Source organism: Pseudophryne corroboree, chromosome 4, assembly GCF_028390025.1.
Source record: "Pseudophryne corroboree isolate aPseCor3 chromosome 4, aPseCor3.hap2, whole genome shotgun sequence".
Classification (NCBI taxonomy): domain Eukaryota; kingdom Metazoa; phylum Chordata; class Amphibia; order Anura; family Myobatrachidae; genus Pseudophryne; species Pseudophryne corroboree.
In genome coordinates, this window is record NC_086447.1 from 92,130,776 (window position 1) to 92,148,722 (window position 17,947).

The window sequence follows — 17,947 nt, forward strand, 5'->3', positions numbered from 1 at the left end:
GTACTGTCGATACAAACGCTTGCTGCTTCAGTGGCTCTGTGGCGCAATGGATAGCGCATTGGACTTCTAGTAGGTTGTAGTTATTCAAAGGTTGTGGGTTTGAGTCCCACCAGAGTCATTCTTTAGCTTCAAATGCAAACATTTAAAATTTACTTAAAATGATACATAACATAGACATTGTATATGGGAGACCTATATACTATATATACAAAGTAATTATAGGCTGTTGACATAAAAATCATTTAAATGTAACACCAGTTACAAATCAATTTTAGATACTTTAAATCAATAACTGGTATAAAAATGTGGATGGTTATTTTTAACCAGCAATGAAAATATTATGTTGAGTCTGCTCACGTAGGAATACAAAGCTTAAAGTGTATCTACAGTACACTCAAAAATCATAAAAAATCCTTAGATGGGTATTACAAATAACCTACACAATTGCTAAAACCTGATATAGGACTTGCACTTGAAAACCGCAAGAGGAAGACTCAGACATAGCTGTTGCATTTGGGAGAAATGTTATAAATATCTGACACTCGATAGCCATGTAATTATTATAATATAAATTAATATAAATATCTATACTGGTAAAAATGCAAAACCTATATAAATGTTACCAAAATGTTTCTGTCTTCAGTTTCTTTGCAACAAACACTCAATCAGACATGCTGCAATTGTCCCCATATTGATTTGCACCTCACACAAAGTGGGAGCTATTCCTGAAATCATTACAAAAATTTGAATCTCACTCTACGATACTCTCTTTACAGCCTACTTAAAAAATAGAAAAATAAAAAGATTAGTTTCATCACAGATTGTCATTTAAAACATAAGAGTATTCAACACATTGTACTGTTGATACAAAAACGTGGTACATCAGTGGCTCTGTGGTGCAATGGACAGCGCATTTGACTTCTAGTAGGTTGTAGTTATTCAAAGGTCTTGTGTTTGAGTCACACCAGAGTCGTTCTTTAGTTTCAAATGCAAACATTTAAACTTTACTTACAATAATACATAACGTAGACATTGTATATAGGAGACTTATTTACTATATATATATATATATATATATATACAAAGTAAAATCTTTTCAATGTAAGATCACCAATTACAAATCAATTTTCGATACTTTAAATCAATAACTGCTGATCAAAAATGCTTATTGTTATATTTAACCAGCAACCAAATTCAATGTTGAGTCTGCTCAGCTAGCTATGCAGACCTTGAAGGGTATCTACACTCAAAAAACATTAAATCCTTTTTACCTGTAATCCTTACATGGTTATCACATATTAGCTAAATAATTGCTTAAACCTGATATAGGACTTGCACTCGAAATCAGCAGCCTGAAAACTTAGACAGGGATGTTGCATTCAAGAGGAATGTTGGAAATATCTGACACAGGTTAGCAACATTATCATTATAGTATGAAATAATGTTTAAGCACTCTAAACATTAAATACATTTTAGAAAATATTTTGGTCTTTAGTTTGTATTGCAATAAACAGTTACTATTTCACACAGGGTGCAATTGTCCCCACATTTTTTTGCACCTCACACAATAAGGATGCTATTTCTGAAATCAGTATAAAATTTTGGCTCTTACTCTACAATACTCTGTATATACATCCTACTAAAAAAAGAAAGACATAATAGATTTGTTTCATCACAGATTGTAGCTTTTAAAACATGAAAGTATTCTACAAGTTGTACTGTCGATACAAAAGCTTGCTGCTTCATTGGCTCTGTGGCGCAATGGATAGCGCATTGGACTTCTAGTAGGTTGTAGTTATTCAAAGGTTGTGGGTTTGAGTCCCACCAGAGTCATTCTTTAGCTTCAAATGCAAACATTTAAAATTTACTTAAAATGATACATAACATAGACATTGTATATGGGAGACCTATATACTATATATACAAAGTAATTATAGGCTGTTGACATAAAAATCATTTAAATGTAACACCAGTTACAAATCAATTTTAGATACTTTAAATCAATAACTGGTAATAAAAATGTGGATGGTTATTTTTAACCAGCAATGAAAATATTATGTTGAGTCTGCTCACGTAGGAATACAAAGCTTAAAGTGTATCTACAGTACACTCAAAAATCATAAAAAATCCTTAGATGGGTATTACAAATAACCTACACAATTGCTAAAACCTGATATAGGACTTGCACTTGAAAACCGCAAGAGGAAGACTCAGACATAGCTGTTGCATTTGGGAGAAATGTTATAAATATCTGACACTCGATAGCCATGTAATTATTATAATATAAATTAATATAAATATCTATACTGGTAAAAATGCAAAACCTATATAAATGTTACCAAAATGTTTCTGTCTTCAGTTTCTTTGCAACAAACACTCAATCAGACATGGTGCAATTGTCCCCATATTGATTTGCACCTCACACAAAGTGGGAGCTATTCCTGAAATCATTACAAAAATTTGAATCTCACTCTACGATACTCTCTTTACAGCCTACTTAAAAAATAGAAAAATAAAAAGATTAGTTTCATCACAGATTGTCATTTAAAACATAAGAGTATTCAACACATTGTACTGTTGATACAAAAACGTGGTACATCAGTGGCTCTGTGGTGCAATGGACAGCGCATTTGACTTCTAGTAGGTTGTAGTTATTCACAGGTCTTGTGTTCGAGTCCCACCAGAGTCGTTCTTTAGTTCTAAATGCAAACATTTAAACTTTACTTACAATAATACATAACGTAGACACTGTATATAGGAGACTTATTTACTATATATATATATACAAAGTAAAATCTTTTCAATGTAAGATCACCAATTACAAATCAATTTTCGATACTTTAAATCAATAACTGCTGATCAAAAATGCTTATTGTTATATTTAACCAGCAACCAAATTCAATGTTGAGTCTGCTCAGCTAGCTATGCAGACCTTGAAGGGTATCTACACTCAAAAAACATTTAATCCTTTTTACCTGTAATCCTTACATGGTTATCACATATTAGCTAAATAATTGCTTAAACCTGATATAGGACTTGCACTCGAAATCAGCAGCCGGAAAACTCAGACAGGGATGTTGCATTCAAGAGGAATGTTGGAAATATCTGACACAGGTTAGCAACATTATCATGATAGTATGAAATAAGATGAATATCTACACTGTTAAGCACTCTAAACATTAAATACATTTTAGAAAATATTTTGGTCTTTAGTTTGTATTGCAATAAACAGTTACTATTTCACACAGGGTGCAATTGTCCCCACATTTTTTTGCACCTCACACAATGAGGATGCTATTTCTGAAATCAGTATAAAATTTTGGCTCTTACTCTACAATACTCTGTATATACATCCTACTAAAAAAAAGAAAGACATAATAGATTTGTTTCATCACAGATTGTAGCTTTTAAAACATGAAAGTATTCTACAAGCTGTACTGTCGATACAAACGCTTGCTGCTTCAGTGGCTCTGTGGCGCAATGGATAGCGTATTTGACTTCTAGTAGGTTGTAGTTATTCAAAGGTTGTGGGTTCAAGTCCCAGCAGAGTCATTCTTTAGCTTCAAATGCAAACATTTAAAATTTACTTAAAATGATACATAACATAGACATTGTATATGGGAAACCTATATACTATATATACAAAGTAATTATAGGCTGTTGACATAAAAATCATTTAAATGTAAGACCAGTTACAAATCAATTTTAGATACTTTAAATCAATAACTGGTAATAAAAATGTGGATGGTTATTTTTAACCAGCAATCAAAATATTATGTTGAGTCTGCTCACGTAGGAATACAAAGCTTAAAGTGTATCTACAGTACACTCAAAAATCATAAAAAATCCTTAGATGTGTATTACAAATAACCTACACAATTGCTAAAACCTGATATAGGACTTGCACTTGAAAACAGCAAGAGGAAGACTCAGACATAGCTGTTGCATTTGGGAGAAATGTTATAAATATCTGACACTCGATAGCCATGTAATTATTATAATATAAATTAATATAAATATATATACTGGTAAAAATACAAAACCTATATAAATGTTACCAAAATGTTTCTGTCTTCAGTTTCTTTGGAACAAACACTCAATCAGACATGGTGCAATTGTCCCCATATTGATTTGCACCTCACACAAAGTGGGAGCTATTTCTGAAATCATTACAAAAATTTTACTCTCACTCTACGATACTCTCTTTACAGCATACTTAAAAAATAGAAAAATAAAAAGATTAGTTTCATCACAGATTGTGTCATTTAAAACATAAGAGTATTCAACACATTGTACTGTTGATACAAAAGTATGATACATCAGTGGCTCTGTGGCGCAATGGATAGCGCATTGGACTTCTAGTAGGTTGTAGTTATTCAAAGGTTGTGGGTTCGAGTCCCACCAGAGTCATTCTTTAGTTTCAAATGACAAGATTTAAAGTTTACTTACAATAATACATAACGTAGACATTGTATACAGGAGACTTATTTACTATATATATTTATACAAAGTAATGATAGGCTGGTGACATAAAAATCTTTTCAATGTAAGATCACCAATTACAAATCAATTTTCGATACTTTAAATCAATAACTGCTGATCAAAAATGCTTATTGTTATATTTAACCAGCAACCAAATTCAATGTTGAGTCTGCTCAGCTAGCTATGCAGACCTTGAAGGGTATCTACACTCAAAAAACATTAAATCCTTTTTACCTGTAATCCTTACATGGTTATCACATATTAGCTAAATAATTGCTTAAACCTGATATAGGACTTGCACTCGAAATCAGCAGCCGGAAAACTCAGACAGGGATGTTGCATTCAAGAGGAATGTTGGAAATATCTGACACAGGTTAGCAACATTATCATGATAGTATGAAATAAGATGAATATCTACACTGTTAAGCACTCTAAACATTAAATACATTTTAGAAAATATTTTGGTCTTTAGTTTGTATTGCAATAAACAGTTACTATTTCACACAGGGTGCAATTGTCCCCACATTTTTTTGCACCTCACACAATGAGGATGCTATTTCTGAAATCAGTATAAAATTTTGGCTCTTACTCTACAATACTCTGTATATACATCCTACTAAAAAAAGAAAGACATAATAGATTTGTTTCATCACAGATTGTAGCTTTTAAAACATGAAAGTATTCTACAAGTTGTACTGTCGATACAAACGCTTGCTGCTTCAGTGGCTCTGTGGCGCAATGGATAGCGCATTGGACTTCTAGTAGGTTGTAGTTATTCAAAGGTTGTGGGTTTGAGTCCCACCAGAGTCATTCTTTAGCTTCAAATGCAAACATTTAAAATTTACTTAAAATGATACATAACATAGACATTGTATATGGGAGACCTATATACTATATATACAAAGTAATTATAGGCTGTTGACATAAAAATCATTTAAATGTAACACCAGTTACAAATCAATTTTAGATACTTTAAATCAATAACTGGTATAAAAATGTGGATGGTTATTTTTAACCAGCAATGAAAATATTATGTTGAGTCTGCTCACGTAGGAATACAAAGCTTAAAGTGTATCTACAGTACACTCAAAAATCATAAAAAATCCTTAGATGGGTATTACAAATAACCTACACAATTGCTAAAACCTGATATAGGACTTGCACTTGAAAACCGCAAGAGGAAGACTCAGACATAGCTGTTGCATTTGGGAGAAATGTTATAAATATCTGACACTCGATAGCCATGTAATTATTATAATATAAATTAATATAAATATCTATACTGGTAAAAATGCAAAACCTATATAAATGTTACCAAAATGTTTCTGTCTTCAGTTTCTTTGCAACAAACACTCAATCAGACATGCTGCAATTGTCCCCATATTGATTTGCACCTCACACAAAGTGGGAGCTATTCCTGAAATCATTACAAAAATTTGAATCTCACTCTACGATACTCTCTTTACAGCCTACTTAAAAAATAGAAAAATAAAAAGATTAGTTTCATCACAGATTGTCATTTAAAACATAAGAGTATTCAACACATTGTACTGTTGATACAAAAACGTGGTACATCAGTGGCTCTGTGGTGCAATGGACAGCGCATTTGACTTCTAGTAGGTTGTAGTTATTCAAAGGTCTTGTGTTTGAGTCACACCAGAGTCGTTCTTTAGTTTCAAATGCAAACATTTAAACTTTACTTACAATAATACATAACGTAGACATTGTATATAGGAGACTTATTTACTATATATATATATATATATATATATATACAAAGTAAAATCTTTTCAATGTAAGATCACCAATTACAAATCAATTTTCGATACTTTAAATCAATAACTGCTGATCAAAAATGCTTATTGTTATATTTAACCAGCAACCAAATTCAATGTTGAGTCTGCTCAGCTAGCTATGCAGACCTTGAAGGGTATCTACACTCAAAAAACATTAAATCCTTTTTACCTGTAATCCTTACATGGTTATCACATATTAGCTAAATAATTGCTTAAACCTGATATAGGACTTGCACTCGAAATCAGCAGCCTGAAAACTTAGACAGGGATGTTGCATTCAAGAGGAATGTTGGAAATATCTGACACAGGTTAGCAACATTATCATTATAGTATGAAATAATGTTTAAGCACTCTAAACATTAAATACATTTTAGAAAATATTTTGGTCTTTAGTTTGTATTGCAATAAACAGTTACTATTTCACACAGGGTGCAATTGTCCCCACATTTTTTTGCACCTCACACAATAAGGATGCTATTTCTGAAATCAGTATAAAATTTTGGCTCTTACTCTACAATACTCTGTATATACATCCTACTAAAAAAAGAAAGACATAATAGATTTGTTTCATCACAGATTGTAGCTTTTAAAACATGAAAGTATTCTACAAGTTGTACTGTCGATACAAAAGCTTGCTGCTTCATTGGCTCTGTGGCGCAATGGATAGCGTATTGGACTTCTAGTAGGTTGTAGTTATTCAAAGGTTGTGGGTTTGAGTCCCACCAGAGTCATTCTTTAGCTTCAAATGCAAACATTTAAAATTTACTTAAAATGATACATAACATAGACATTGTATATGGGAGACCTATATACTATATATACAAAGTAATTATAGGCTGTTGACATAAAAATCATTTAAATGTAAGACCAGTTACAAATCAATTTTAGATACTTTAAATCAATAACTGGTAATAAAAATGTGGATGGTTATTTTTAACCAGCAATGAAAATATTATGTTGAGTCTGCTCATGTAGGAATACAAAGCTTAAAGTGTATCTACAGTACACTCAAAAATCATAAAAAATCCTTAGATGGGTATTACAAATAACCTACACAATTGCTAAAACCTGATATAGGACTTGCACTTGAAAACCGCAAGAGGAAGACTCAGACATAGCTGTTGCATTTGGGAGAAATGTTATAAATATCTGACACTCGATAGCCATGTAATTATTATAATATAAATTAATATAAATATCTATACTGGTAAAAATGCAAAACCTATATAAATGTTACCAAAATGTTTCTGTCTTCAGTTTCTTTGCAACAAACACTCAATCAGACATGGTGCAATTGTCCCCATATTGATTTGCACCTCACACAAAGTGGGAGCTATTCCTGAAATCATTACAAAAATTTGAATCTCACTCTACGATACTCTCTTTACAGCCTACTTAAAAAATAGAAAAATAAAAAGATTAGTTTCATCACAGATTGTCATTTAAAACATAAGAGTATTCAACACATTGTACTGTTGATACAAAAACATGGTACATCAGTGGCTCTGTGGTGCAATGGACAGCGCATTTGACTTCTAGTAGGTTGTAGTTATTCACAGGTCTTGTGTTCGAGTCCCACCAGAGTCGTTCTTTAGTTCTAAATGCAAACATTTAAACTTTACTTACAATAATACATAACGTAGACACTGTATATAGGAGACTTATTTACTATATATATATATACAAAGTAAAATCTTTTCAATGTAAGATCACCAATTACAAATCAATTTTCGATACTTTAAATCAATAACTGCTGATCAAAAATGCTTATTGTTATATTTAACCAGCAACCAAATTCAATGTTGAGTCTGCTCAGCTAGCTATGCAGACCTTGAAGGGTATCTACACTCAAAAAACATTAAATCCTTTTTACCTGTAATCCTTACATGGTTATCACATATTAGCTAAATAATTGCTTAAACCTGATATAGGACTTGCACTCGAAATCAGCAGCCGGAAAACTCAGACAGGGATGTTGCATTCAAGAGGAATGTTGGAAATATCTGACACAGGTTAGCAACATTATCATGATAGTATGAAATAAGATGAATATCTACACTGTTAAGCACTCTAAACATTAAATACATTTTAGAAAATATTTTGGTCTTTAGTTTGTATTGCAATAAACAGTTACTATTTCACACAGGGTGCAATTGTCCCCACATTTTTTTGCACCTCACACAATGAGGATGCTATTTCTGAAATCAGTATAAAATTTTGGCTCTTACTCTACAATACTCTGTATATACATCCTACTAAAAAAAAGAAAGACATAATAGATTTGTTTCATCACAGATTGTAGCTTTTAAAACATGAAAGTATTCTACAAGCTGTACTGTCGATACAAACGCTTGCTGCTTCAGTGGCTCTGTGGCGCAATGGATAGCGTATTTGACTTCTAGTAGGTTGTAGTTATTCAAAGGTTGTGGGTTCAAGTCCCAGCAGAGTCATTCTTTAGCTTCAAATGCAAACATTTAAAATTTACTTAAAATGATACATAACATAGACATTGTATATGGGAAACCTATATACTATATATACAAAGTAATTATAGGCTGTTGACATAAAAATCATTTAAATGTAAGACCAGTTACAAATCAATTTTAGATACTTTAAATCAATAACTGGTAATAAAAATGTGGATGGTTATTTTTAACCAGCAATCAAAATATTATGTTGAGTCTGCTCACGTAGGAATACAAAGCTTAAAGTGTATCTACAGTACACTCAAAAATCATAAAAAATCCTTAGATGTGTATTACAAATAACCTACACAATTGCTAAAACCTGATATAGGACTTGCACTTGAAAACAGCAAGAGGAAGACTCAGACATAGCTGTTGCATTTGGGAGAAATGTTATAAATATCTGACACTCGATAGCCATGTAATTATTATAATATAAATTAATATAAATATATATACTGGTAAAAATACAAAACCTATATAAATGTTACCAAAATGTTTCTGTCTTCAGTTTCTTTGGAACAAACACTCAATCAGACATGGTGCAATTGTCCCCATATTGATTTGCACCTCACACAAAGTGGGAGCTATTTCTGAAATCATTACAAAAATTTTACTCTCACTCTACGATACTCTCTTTACAGCATACTTAAAAAATAGAAAAATAAAAAGATTAGTTTCATCACAGATTGTGTCATTTAAAACATAAGAGTATTCAACACATTGTACTGTTGATACAAAAGTATGATACTTCAGTGGCTCTGTGGCGCAATGGATAGCGCATTGGACTTCTAGTAGGTTGTAGTTATTCAAAGGTTGTGGGTTCGAGTCCCACCAGAGTCATTCTTTAGTTTCAAATGACAAGATTTAAAGTTTACTTACAATAATACATAACGTAGACATTGTATACAGGAGACTTATTTACTATATATATTTATACAAAGTAATGATAGGCTGGTGACATAAAAATCTTTTCAATGTAAGATCACCAATTACAAATCAATTTTCGATACTTTAAATCAATAACTGCTGATCAAAAATGCTTATTGTTATATTTAACCAGCAACCAAATTCAATGTTGAGTCTGCTCAGCTAGCTATGCAGACCTTGAAGGGTATCTACACTCAAAAAACATTAAATCCTTTTTACCTGTAATCCTTACATGGTTATCACATATTAGCTAAATAATTGCTTAAACCTGATATAGGACTTGCACTCGAAATCAGCAGCCGGAAAACTCAGACAGGGATGTTGCATTCAAGAGGAATGTTGGAAATATCTGACACAGGTTAGCAACATTATCATGATAGTATGAAATAAGATGAATATCTACACTGTTAAGCACTCTAAACATTAAATACATTTTAGAAAATATTTTGGTCTTTAGTTTGTATTGCAATAAACAGTTACTATTTCACACAGGGTGCAATTGTCCCCACATTTTTTTGCACCTCACACAATGAGGATGCTATTTCTGAAATCAGTATAAAATTTTGGCTCTTACTCTACAATACTCTGTATATACATCCTACTAAAAAAAGAAAGACATAATAGATTTGTTTCATCACAGATTGTAGCTTTTAAAACATGAAAGTATTCTACAAGTTGTACTGTCGATACAAACGCTTGCTGCTTCAGTGGCTCTGTGGCGCAATGGATAGCGCATTGGACTTCTAGTAGGTTGTAGTTATTCAAAGGTTGTGGGTTTGAGTCCCACCAGAGTCATTCTTTAGCTTCAAATGCAAACATTTAAAATTTACTTAAAATGATACATAACATAGACATTGTATATGGGAGACCTATATACTATATATACAAAGTAATTATAGGCTGTTGACATAAAAATCATTTAAATGTAACACCAGTTACAAATCAATTTTAGATACTTTAAATCAATAACTGGTATAAAAATGTGGATGGTTATTTTTAACCAGCAATGAAAATATTATGTTGAGTCTGCTCACGTAGGAATACAAAGCTTAAAGTGTATCTACAGTACACTCAAAAATCATAAAAAATCCTTAGATGGGTATTACAAATAACCTACACAATTGCTAAAACCTGATATAGGACTTGCACTTGAAAACCGCAAGAGGAAGACTCAGACATAGCTGTTGCATTTGGGAGAAATGTTATAAATATCTGACACTCGATAGCCATGTAATTATTATAATATAAATTAATATAAATATCTATACTGGTAAAAATGCAAAACCTATATAAATGTTACCAAAATGTTTCTGTCTTCAGTTTCTTTGCAACAAACACTCAATCAGACATGCTGCAATTGTCCCCATATTGATTTGCACCTCACACAAAGTGGGAGCTATTCCTGAAATCATTACAAAAATTTGAATCTCACTCTACGATACTCTCTTTACAGCCTACTTAAAAAATAGAAAAATAAAAAGATTAGTTTCATCACAGATTGTCATTTAAAACATAAGAGTATTCAACACATTGTACTGTTGATACAAAAACGTGGTACATCAGTGGCTCTGTGGTGCAATGGACAGCGCATTTGACTTCTAGTAGGTTGTAGTTATTCAAAGGTCTTGTGTTTGAGTCACACCAGAGTCGTTCTTTAGTTTCAAATGCAAACATTTAAACTTTACTTACAATAATACATAACGTAGACATTGTATATAGGAGACTTATTTACTATATATATATATATATATATATATACAAAGTAAAATCTTTTCAATGTAAGATCACCAATTACAAATCAATTTTCGATACTTTAAATCAATAACTGCTGATCAAAAATGCTTATTGTTATATTTAACCAGCAACCAAATTCAATGTTGAGTCTGCTCAGCTAGCTATGCAGACCTTGAAGGGTATCTACACTCAAAAAACATTAAATCCTTTTTACCTGTAATCCTTACATGGTTATCACATATTAGCTAAATAATTGCTTAAACCTGATATAGGACTTGCACTCGAAATCAGCAGCCTGAAAACTTAGACAGGGATGTTGCATTCAAGAGGAATGTTGGAAATATCTGACACAGGTTAGCAACATTATCATTATAGTATGAAATAATGTTTAAGCACTCTAAACATTAAATACATTTTAGAAAATATTTTGGTCTTTAGTTTGTATTGCAATAAACAGTTACTATTTCACACAGGGTGCAATTGTCCCCACATTTTTTTGCACCTCACACAATAAGGATGCTATTTCTGAAATCAGTATAAAATTTTGGCTCTTACTCTACAATACTCTGTATATACATCCTACTAAAAAAAGAAAGACATAATAGATTTGTTTCATCACAGATTGTAGCTTTTAAAACATGAAAGTATTCTACAAGTTGTACTGTCGATACAAAAGCTTGCTGCTTCATTGGCTCTGTGGCGCAATGGATAGCGCATTGGACTTCTAGTAGGTTGTAGTTATTCAAAGGTTGTGGGTTTGAGTCCCACCAGAGTCATTCTTTAGCTTCAAATGCAAACATTTAAAATTTACTTAAAATGATACATAACATAGACATTGTATATGGGAGACCTATATACTATATATACAAAGTAATTATAGGCTGTTGACATAAAAATCATTTAAATGTAACACCAGTTACAAATCAATTTTAGATACTTTAAATCAATAACTGGTAATAAAAATGTGGATGGTTATTTTTAACCAGCAATGAAAATATTATGTTGAGTCTGCTCACGTAGGAATACAAAGCTTAAAGTGTATCTACAGTACACTCAAAAATCATAAAAAATCCTTAGATGGGTATTACAAATAACCTACACAATTGCTAAAACCTGATATAGGACTTGCACTTGAAAACCGCAAGAGGAAGACTCAGACATAGCTGTTGCATTTGGGAGAAATGTTATAAATATCTGACACTCGATAGCCATGTAATTATTATAATATAAATTAATATAAATATCTACACTGGTAAAAATGCAAAACCTATATAAATGTTACCAAAATGTTTCTGTCTTCAGTTTCTTTGCAACAAACACTCAATCAGACATGGTGCAATTGTCCCCATATTGATTTGCACCTCACACAAAGTGGGAGCTATTCCTGAAATCATTACAAAAATTTGAATCTCACTCTACGATACTCTCTTTACAGCCTACTTAAAAAATAGAAAAATAAAAAGATTAGTTTCATCACAGATTGTCATTTAAAACATAAGAGTATTCAACACATTGTACTGTTGATACAAAAACGTGGTACATCAGTGGCTCTGTGGTGCAATGGACAGCGCATTTGACTTCTAGTAGGTTGTAGTTATTCACAGGTCTTGTGTTCGAGTCCCACCAGAGTCGTTCTTTAGTTCTAAATGCAAACATTTAAACTTTACTTACAATAATACATAACGTAGACACTGTATATAGGAGACTTATTTACTATATATATATATACAAAGTAAAATCTTTTCAATGTAAGATCACCAATTACAAATCAATTTTCGATACTTTAAATCAATAACTGCTGATCAAAAATGCTTATTGTTATATTTAACCAGCAACCAAATTCAATGTTGAGTCTGCTCAGCTAGCTATGCAGACCTTGAAGGGTATCTACACTCAAAAAACATTTAATCCTTTTTACCTGTAATCCTTACATGGTTATCACATATTAGCTAAATAATTGCTTAAACCTGATATAGGACTTGCACTCGAAATCAGCAGCCGGAAAACTCAGACAGGGATGTTGCATTCAAGAGGAATGTTGGAAATATCTGACACAGGTTAGCAACATTATCATGATAGTATGAAATAAGATGAATATCTACACTGTTAAGCACTCTAAACATTAAATACATTTTAGAAAATATTTTGGTCTTTAGTTTGTATTGCAATAAACAGTTACTATTTCACACAGGGTGCAATTGTCCCCACATTTTTTTGCACCTCACACAATGAGGATGCTATTTCTGAAATCAGTATAAAATTTTGGCTCTTACTCTACAATACTCTGTATATACATCCTACTAAAAAAAAGAAAGACATAATAGATTTGTTTCATCACAGATTGTAGCTTTTAAAACATGAAAGTATTCTACAAGCTGTACTGTCGATACAAACGCTTGCTGCTTCAGTGGCTCTGTGGCGCAATGGATAGCGTATTTGACTTCTAGTAGGTTGTAGTTATTCAAAGGTTGTGGGTTCAAGTCCCAGCAGAGTCATTCTTTAGCTTCAAATGCAAACATTTAAAATTTACTTAAAATGATACATAACATAGACATTGTATATGGGAAACCTATATACTATATATACAAAGTAATTATAGGCTGTTGACATAAAAATCATTTAAATGTAAGACCAGTTACAAATCAATTTTAGATACTTTAAATCAATAACTGGTAATAAAAATGTGGATGGTTATTTTTAACCAGCAATCAAAATATTATGTTGAGTCTGCTCACGTAGGAATACAAAGCTTAAAGTGTATCTACAGTACACTCAAAAATCATAAAAAATCCTTAGATGTGTATTACAAATAACCTACACAATTGCTAAAACCTGATATAGGACTTGCACTTGAAAACAGCAAGAGGAAGACTCAGACATAGCTGTTGCATTTGGGAGAAATGTTATAAATATCTGACACTCGATAGCCATGTAATTATTATAATATAAATTAATATAAATATATATACTGGTAAAAATACAAAACCTATATAAATGTTACCAAAATGTTTCTGTCTTCAGTTTCTTTGGAACAAACACTCAATCAGACATGGTGCAATTGTCCCCATATTGATTTGCACCTCACACAAAGTGGGAGCTATTTCTGAAATCATTACAAAAATTTTACTCTCACTCTACGATACTCTCTTTACAGCATACTTAAAAAATAGAAAAATAAAAAGATTAGTTTCATCACAGATTGTGTCATTTAAAACATAAGAGTATTCAACACATTGTACTGTTGATACAAAAGTATGATACATCAGTGGCTCTGTGGCGCAATGGATAGCGCATTGGACTTCTAGTAGGTTGTAGTTATTCAAAGGTTGTGGGTTCGAGTCCCACCAGAGTCATTCTTTAGTTTCAAATGACAAGATTTAAAGTTTACTTACAATAATACATAACGTAGACATTGTATACAGGAGACTTATTTACTATATATATTTATACAAAGTAATGATAGGCTGGTGACATAAAAATCTTTTCAATGTAAGATCACCAATTACAAATCAATTTTCGATACTTTAAATCAATAACTGCTGATCAAAAATGCTTATTGTTATATTTAACCAGCAACCAAATTCAATGTTGAGTCTGCTCAGCTAGCTATGCAGACCTTGAAGGGTATCTACACTCAAAAAACATTAAATCCTTTTTACCTGTAATCCTTACATGGTTATCACATATTAGCTAAATAATTGCTTAAACCTGATATAGGACTTGCACTCGAAATCAGCAGCCGGAAAACTCAGACAGGGATGTTGCATTCAAGAGGAATGTTGGAAATATCTGACACAGGTTAGCAACATTATCATGATAGTATGAAATAAGATGAATATCTACACTGTTAAGCACTCTAAACATTAAATACATTTTAGAAAATATTTTGGTCTTTAGTTTGTATTGCAATAAACAGTTACTATTTCACACAGGGTGCAATTGTCCCCACATTTTTTTGCACCTCACACAATGAGGATGCTATTTCTGAAATCAGTATAAAATTTTGGCTCTTACTCTACAATACTCTGTATATACATCCTACTAAAAAAAGAAAGACATAATAGATTTGTTTCATCACAGATTGTAGCTTTTAAAACATGAAAGTATTCTACAAGTTGTACTGTCGATACAAACGCTTGCTGCTTCAGTGGTTCTGTGGCGCAATGGATAGCGCATTGGACTTCTAGTAGGTTGTAGTTATTCAAAGGTTGTGGGTTTGAGTCCCACCAGAGTCATTCTTTAGCTTCAAATGCAAACATTTAAAATTTACTTAAAATGATACATAACATAGACATTGTATATGGGAGACCTATATACTATATATACAAAGTAATTATAGGCTGTTGACATAAAAATCATTTAAATGTAACACCAGTTACAAATCAATTTTAGATACTTTAAATCAATAACTGGTAATAAAAATGTGGATGGTTATTTTTAACCAGCAATGAAAATATTATGTTGAGTCTGCTCACGTAGGAATACAAAGCTTAAAGTGTATCTACAGTACACTCAAAAATCATAAAAAATCCTTAGATGGGTATTACAAATAACCTACACAATTGCTAAAACCTGATATAGGACTTGCACTTGAAAACCGCAAGAGGAAGACTCAGACATAGCTGTTGCATTTGGGAGAAATGTTATAAATATCTGACACTCGATAGCCATGTAATTATTATAATATAAATTAATATAAATATCTATACTGGTAAAAATGCAAAACCTATATAAATGTTACCAAAATGTTTCTGTCTTCAGTTTCTTTGCAACAAACACTCAATCAGACATGCTGCAATTGTCCCCATATTGATTTGCACCTCACACAAAGTGGGAGCTATTCCTGAAATCATTACAAAAATTTGAATCTCACTCTACGATACTCTCTTTACAGCCTACTTAAAAAATAGAAAAATAAAAAGATTAGTTTCATCACAGATTGTCATTTAAAACATAAGAGTATTCAACACATTGTACTGTTGATACAAAAACGTGGTACATCAGTGGCTCTGTGGTGCAATGGACAGCGCATTTGACTTCTAGTAGGTTGTAGTTATTCAAAGGTCTTGTGTTTGAGTCACACCAGAGTCGTTCTTTAGTTTCAAATGCAAACATTTAAACTTTACTTACAATAATACATAACGTAGACATTGTATATAGGAGACTTATTTACTATATATATATATATATATATATATACAAAGTAAAATCTTTTCAATGTAAGATCACCAATTACAAATCAATTTTCGATACTTTAAATCAATAACTGCTGATCAAAAATGCTTATTGTTATATTTAACCAGCAACCAAATTCAATGTTGAGTCTGCTCAGCTAGCTATGCAGACCTTGAAGGGTATCTACACTCAAAAAACATTACATCCTTTTTACCTGTAATCCTTACATGGTTATCACATATTAGCTAAATAATTGCTTAAACCTGATATAGGACTTGCACTCGAAATCAGCAGCCTGAAAACTTAGACAGGGATGTTGCATTCAAGAGGAATGTTGGAAATATCTGACACAGGTTAGCAACATTATCATTATAGTATGAAATAATGTTTAAGCACTCTAAACATTAAATACATTTTAGAAAATATTTTGGTCTTTAGTTTGTATTGCAATAAACAGTTACTATTTCACACAGGGTGCAATTGTCCCCACATTTTTTTGCACCTCACACAATAAGGATGCTATTTCTGAAATCAGTATAAAATTTTGGCTCTTACTCTACAATACTCTGTATATACATCCTACTAAAAAAAGAAAGACATAATAGATTTGTTTCATCACAGATTGTAGCTTTTAAAACATGAAAGTATTCTACAAGTTGTACTGTCGATACAAACGCTTGCTGCTTCAGTGGCTCTGTGGCGCAATGGATAGCGCATTGGACTTCTAGTAGGTTGTAATTATTCAAAGGTTGTGGGTTAGAGTCCCATCAGAGTCATTCTTTAGCTTCAAATGCAAACATTTAAAATTTACTTAAAATGATACATAACATAGACATTGTATATGGGAGACCTATATACTATATATACAAAGTAATTATAGGCTGTTGACATAAAAATCATTTAAATGTAACACCAGTTACAAATCAATTTTAGATACTTTAAATCAATAACTGGTAATAAAAATGTGGATGGTTATTTTTAACCAGCAATGAAAATATTATGTTGAGTCTGCTCACGTAGGAATACAAAGCTTAAAGGGTATCTACAGTACACTCAAAATCATAAAAAATCCATAGATGGGTATTACAAATAACCTACACAATTGCTAAAACCTGATATAGGACTTGCACTTGAAAACAGCAAGAGGAAGACTCAGACATAGCTGTTGCATTTGGGAGAAATGTTATAAATATCTGACACTCGATAGCCATGTAATTATTATAATATAAATTAATATAAATATCTATACTGGTAAAATACAAAACCTATATAAATGTTACCAAAATGTTTCTGTCTTCAGTTTCTTTGCAACAAACACTCAATCAGACATGGTGCAATTGTCCCCATATTGATATGCACCTCACA

The 17,947-nt window shown here is 31.8% G+C and overlaps 14 non-coding genes across 14 annotated transcripts; all 14 read left to right on the forward strand.

Moving 5' to 3' along the window:
• The first annotated feature begins 32 nt into the window (after positions 1 to 32).
• Positions 33 to 118, forward strand: TRNAR-UCU (transfer RNA arginine (anticodon UCU)). Its single transcript is given in 2 exon segments — positions 33 to 69; positions 83 to 118. It is a non-coding gene; the product is annotated as a tRNA-Arg (tRNA).
• A 1,629-nt stretch (positions 119 to 1,747) lies between these two features.
• On the forward strand, positions 1,748 to 1,833 carry TRNAR-UCU (transfer RNA arginine (anticodon UCU)). The gene is given in 2 exon segments: positions 1,748 to 1,784; positions 1,798 to 1,833. It is a non-coding gene; the product is annotated as a tRNA-Arg (tRNA).
• A 1,633-nt stretch (positions 1,834 to 3,466) lies between these two features.
• On the forward strand, positions 3,467 to 3,552 carry TRNAR-UCU (transfer RNA arginine (anticodon UCU)). Its single transcript is given in 2 exon segments — positions 3,467 to 3,503; positions 3,518 to 3,552. It is a non-coding gene; the product is annotated as a tRNA-Arg (tRNA).
• A 772-nt stretch (positions 3,553 to 4,324) lies between these two features.
• On the forward strand, positions 4,325 to 4,410 carry TRNAR-UCU (transfer RNA arginine (anticodon UCU)). The gene is given in 2 exon segments: positions 4,325 to 4,361; positions 4,375 to 4,410. It is a non-coding gene; the product is annotated as a tRNA-Arg (tRNA).
• Positions 4,411 to 5,206: 796 nt separating this feature from the next.
• Positions 5,207 to 5,292, forward strand: TRNAR-UCU (transfer RNA arginine (anticodon UCU)). The gene is given in 2 exon segments: positions 5,207 to 5,243; positions 5,257 to 5,292. It is a non-coding gene; the product is annotated as a tRNA-Arg (tRNA).
• Positions 5,293 to 6,923: 1,631 nt separating this feature from the next.
• On the forward strand, positions 6,924 to 7,009 carry TRNAR-UCU (transfer RNA arginine (anticodon UCU)). Its single transcript is given in 2 exon segments — positions 6,924 to 6,960; positions 6,974 to 7,009. It is a non-coding gene; the product is annotated as a tRNA-Arg (tRNA).
• A 1,633-nt stretch (positions 7,010 to 8,642) lies between these two features.
• TRNAR-UCU (transfer RNA arginine (anticodon UCU)) lies at positions 8,643 to 8,728 on the forward strand. The gene is given in 2 exon segments: positions 8,643 to 8,679; positions 8,694 to 8,728. It is a non-coding gene; the product is annotated as a tRNA-Arg (tRNA).
• Positions 8,729 to 9,500: 772 nt separating this feature from the next.
• TRNAR-UCU (transfer RNA arginine (anticodon UCU)) lies at positions 9,501 to 9,586 on the forward strand. Its single transcript is given in 2 exon segments — positions 9,501 to 9,537; positions 9,551 to 9,586. It is a non-coding gene; the product is annotated as a tRNA-Arg (tRNA).
• A 796-nt stretch (positions 9,587 to 10,382) lies between these two features.
• TRNAR-UCU (transfer RNA arginine (anticodon UCU)) lies at positions 10,383 to 10,468 on the forward strand. Its single transcript is given in 2 exon segments — positions 10,383 to 10,419; positions 10,433 to 10,468. It is a non-coding gene; the product is annotated as a tRNA-Arg (tRNA).
• A 1,629-nt stretch (positions 10,469 to 12,097) lies between these two features.
• TRNAR-UCU (transfer RNA arginine (anticodon UCU)) lies at positions 12,098 to 12,183 on the forward strand. Its single transcript is given in 2 exon segments — positions 12,098 to 12,134; positions 12,148 to 12,183. It is a non-coding gene; the product is annotated as a tRNA-Arg (tRNA).
• Positions 12,184 to 13,816: 1,633 nt separating this feature from the next.
• TRNAR-UCU (transfer RNA arginine (anticodon UCU)) lies at positions 13,817 to 13,902 on the forward strand. Its single transcript is given in 2 exon segments — positions 13,817 to 13,853; positions 13,868 to 13,902. It is a non-coding gene; the product is annotated as a tRNA-Arg (tRNA).
• Positions 13,903 to 14,674: 772 nt separating this feature from the next.
• On the forward strand, positions 14,675 to 14,760 carry TRNAR-UCU (transfer RNA arginine (anticodon UCU)). The gene is given in 2 exon segments: positions 14,675 to 14,711; positions 14,725 to 14,760. It is a non-coding gene; the product is annotated as a tRNA-Arg (tRNA).
• A 796-nt stretch (positions 14,761 to 15,556) lies between these two features.
• TRNAR-UCU (transfer RNA arginine (anticodon UCU)) lies at positions 15,557 to 15,642 on the forward strand. Its single transcript is given in 2 exon segments — positions 15,557 to 15,593; positions 15,607 to 15,642. It is a non-coding gene; the product is annotated as a tRNA-Arg (tRNA).
• A 1,630-nt stretch (positions 15,643 to 17,272) lies between these two features.
• On the forward strand, positions 17,273 to 17,358 carry TRNAR-UCU (transfer RNA arginine (anticodon UCU)). Its single transcript is given in 2 exon segments — positions 17,273 to 17,309; positions 17,323 to 17,358. It is a non-coding gene; the product is annotated as a tRNA-Arg (tRNA).
• Positions 17,359 to 17,947: the final 589 nt, after the last annotated feature.